This window comes from Humulus lupulus, chromosome 6, assembly GCF_963169125.1.
Source record: "Humulus lupulus chromosome 6, drHumLupu1.1, whole genome shotgun sequence".
Classification (NCBI taxonomy): domain Eukaryota; kingdom Viridiplantae; phylum Streptophyta; class Magnoliopsida; order Rosales; family Cannabaceae; genus Humulus; species Humulus lupulus.
The window spans coordinates 114,371,060-114,375,344 of NC_084798.1; positions in this window are offsets into that span (position 1 = coordinate 114,371,060).

A 4,285-nucleotide genomic window follows, 5' to 3' on the forward strand; every position below is an offset into this window, starting at 1 on the left:
TGCCATACGACACTCTCACTCCATTTCTCATCTCCTGCGTTCTCTATAACAAGGCCCTCCCTACTGTCCGAGTGTAGGTAGAAATCTCATATACTGGAGCAATCCTAACACTCTGGGCTATCCCAGAGTTCAATCCTCAAATGAATCGCTCCTTCCGGCCCACACCTATTGGTATCAAATCAAAAGCAAATTTGACCAACCCATCAAATTCACTAACATACTATGTCATTGTCTTACCACCCTGGACCGAGTTCATAAACTCATCAGTCTTCGCAGTTTGAACTACGTCACCATAGTACCTTTCATTAAACAATTGTTTGAATTCCTCCTAACCCATCATGACAACATTCCGGGTCTAGGATACCACTTCCCACCACGTGCAGGCAACCTCTCGCAGCATATATGTGGCCCAAACCATTCTATCATTGCCTACCGCTCCCATATAATCAAGGATGGAACTAATCCTATCCATCAACTGTTCAGCTCTAAATGAATCCATACCTCCATAAAAAACTGGAGGGTAATGCTTCTGGAATCTTTCATACAATAATTCCCAATTTTTTCCACCCTCAGGTTGAACCGTAACTGGTGCCATTGCCATCAAAACATACGGAGCATCATTCCCTGGCGGAACTCGCTGTCTCAACCACCTAATCTCCTCCTCCTCATTTTGCAGTCTTGCTTGCATGCCAGCAAACATCTGCTGCCAATTCCCGGGGCAGATGGAGGGTTCTGACCCCCAGCTATCATCCGCAACCCCCATACTAACCTGGCCAGGTCCAGCTAACTGCCTTAAATACACAATTTCTAAATCTGTCTGCAATCAATGACTTAACCTCTCAGCCCTGATATTCATATTCCAAATAATCCATTCGGTGGGTGCCCTTGTGGTAGTACATAAAAAAGGTAGGGTTGTGCTCAACTATTTGAGTGAAGTATTTTAGGCACTCACGCCAAACAACTGTATACCACTTTTTGATTGTGACCCTTGCCTGAAATCACTCGAGAAGTATAGTCAGTTAGTGAACTAGTAGGGACATAACGGCGCATTCAAGAGCGGCATGCCTGCATGTTGTGATGCACCTGAGGCGTTTGTAATCACTCAGCTTTTTGGAAGGACATTATTTCTCATGAGAAGGAGATGTCCTTGTAGTCTTTCGAGTGGGGCCTACGAGCAAGGCCAAACAACATAATAGTCACACACACAATATGCATATCAAAACACAAATCTTTATTGTTCATGCATCAATTATCAAGTCCTATCTCTGCCAAATACGTTTATACTTATCATGCTCTCTATTCTAACATACATATAAGGCACATAGGTTCAATTTAAACAATTAACCACATAACCATCTCATTAGATGCCAAAACGTGAGTCAAGCTTATCTTTAGCAGTGAGTGTACACACCACTCCAGTCTTCAAGAACTCTTAAACCTAGACCGCTCTGATACCAAGTTGTAACGCCTTGGTTAAACAAAACCGTTACACTGTGTGTTTAAAATAGTGCTTAACTCACTAGAGTGTCATTTGGACATAAATGTGTAATAGACCAAGCCAAGGTTAGGTATTAAAAATTTTGGTCAACAAAATGATTATTTTTCATTAAAATATTATGTTTATACATGGGATACCAAAAATGGTTACAGACTGATAAAAGACAAATGGAATACAAATTAGTTGTCCTAAGCGGTAAAACAGGACTCAACCCTAGTTTCACCCAGGCTATCCCGGTCGTGGCGGTCGAGTAGGCTGCATATGTACACACCACCACTGAAGCTCTCCAACTCATGGCTAGTCCAACTATCCCTTTCCCTTACCTGCACCACATAGCAGTCGTGAGCCAAGGCTTGGCAAGAAAACTTAATCAATAGGCACAAATAAGCAACAGTATATAATCAGTAAACTTAGATCAATAAATTCAATCAACAACAGAATATACGCAACAAACTCATCAGTAATATTCAGCTCAATCAAATGTATAAACCAAGCTCATCAATCAATACAATTAGTTAAGTTCCAACAACACTCATGTTTATTGTATAATGTTTAGGCCTGGCGCCTTTAGGCCGAGTCCTATGGTATTATAGCTGACCCCGGCATGCTTAAGTCGGGCTGCATTCCATAAGCTTGCTATCGGCCCCCGGCGCCCTTAGGCTGACCTTTAAAATAGATATAATCACAAATACACATTGGGCAACAAGCAATCAAAAGTAGCATATACAAGCATGCCTATCCAGCTATTCTCAGATACAAATATATTCACAATCATAATATATTCATTAACAGGGGTCTAAGCCCCATCCACAAACTGGGTGTAGTTTTCTTACCTCGAGTCCCGAGCAGCTAGCGTATGGCAGTCCCGAGCACGATCCCTATCCCTGAGCCCTAGCGGTATAACCTAGCCACAAGCAATAATGGTAATCATCAATCACTTACATTATTCAAAAGTTTCAAGGTGTAATTCTAACCTCTGAGACCTTGAATTCTACTAAACCAGGTAGTAGAATCCTTCCCGAGCCTTTAGGTTTGAGTTCCCAAGCTTAAAACCCTTAATTGGCAAATGTCTTCTATTTGAGTTGCAGTGCCCCTAGCAAGCATCGTGGCCTTCTACAAGTTAGATGGCTCAAGCCCTCTTTTCCCTAGACACGCGTCATGGCGTAAACTTCCTAGTGCTATGGTGCTAAGGTGGTTCAGCGAACCCCCTAGGCCTCTAAGTTCATGCGAGTCGCGACGCTCCAAGAGCAGCGCTATGGCGGGACCCCGTGAACTCAAAAATTCCATAACATTTTATGCGTTTTCCCCGAGCCAAAATCACCAGAATTCAATTTAAACATATACTATAGCTAGAATTGAGCCTCTACGCCTCAATACTATACCTAAGACAACACAGCCACACCAATAACTAAGCCAAAACTCCATCACAACCCAAAATTCAAACCTTGAGTTTGAACAACTCAATATCCCAAAACCAAGCTAAAAATTCAGTAAGAACAGAGGAATTTACTTACCCCACACTGCAAATTGCGACCTTGAATTGATCTTCAAGAGACCCTAGCTTGATTCCTCAGTCCCCAAGCTTCCAATCCTCAACTTTTGCTATATTTCTCAAAGAGCTCCATGAGCTTCTATGCACACCAAGGGAGAGGGAGAAAACCGACTAGGGAGAGAGAGAGGGGGAGTTTTATACTTGCTGGTGGATTCCAGAGGCTTCCCTTAAGCTTATCCCTCACACAAAGACCAAAATACCTTCTAAGTTATCCTTAGCCTCCTATTTCCCTTAAGGGAAAATCCGTCATTTTACCGCATTTCCCGCTAATCGTCAAGTGGTCTTATAAGTTTCCCATTAATCCTGATGTGCCCAACTAATCACCAAATAGTTGTCTGTTAACCTATAAATTCCAAATACGCACTAAGTCCCCGAAATACCTCTAGGCTCACCCTGAGCCGGGTATTAGACCCCGTTGTGACTATTCCGCTAATCCGCCCGTTAGAATCGCCTCAGACCGAATACTGCAAATATATCCACATAATAATGTGGCCCCAATCATTTAACACATACAATCACATTTATGCCCTCAATGGCCAAAATTACAAATAAGCCACAATTTACAAGAACGGGTCCACATGCATATTCAATACACATAAACATGCATAAATATGCATCATTAACATATAAACTATTTATATCACATAATCATACATATATTGCATTATTTCCTCATATAAATCATAATATGCTCTCCAGGCACCGTAATCAAGGCGCTCAGCCTTAATAGCAATTTCGGGACAGTACACCCGATAACCCGGTAATGCACTAGATGCCCAAAATACCCTTTGACTCACCCCGAGTCAAGTATTGGGTTCCATTGTGACTTTCCTGCTAACTTTCTCCCTAGGATCGACTTGTGTCGAGTAACCCAAATAAGCCCATATAATAATGTGGTCTCTCCCATATATCACATATATAACATATATACATTTATGCCTATAAGGCCAAATTACGAAAAAAAATCCCTTCTAATAAGAAACGAGCCCTCATGCATATTTAGTACGCCTAAACATGCATATCTAGTCATAGTATCATATAACTCACATAATCACGTAATTACACACAAATACATCTCACATAACACATATAACTCCATAAATTTCCATCACGGCCCCCTAATTAAAGCCCTAAGCCTTATTAGGTAATTTGAGACGTTACAATTGGTATTAAGGTGCTCTCGATTTTGGATTCAGATCATTCTCCATTGATTCTCAATCTTCTTATAAATATGG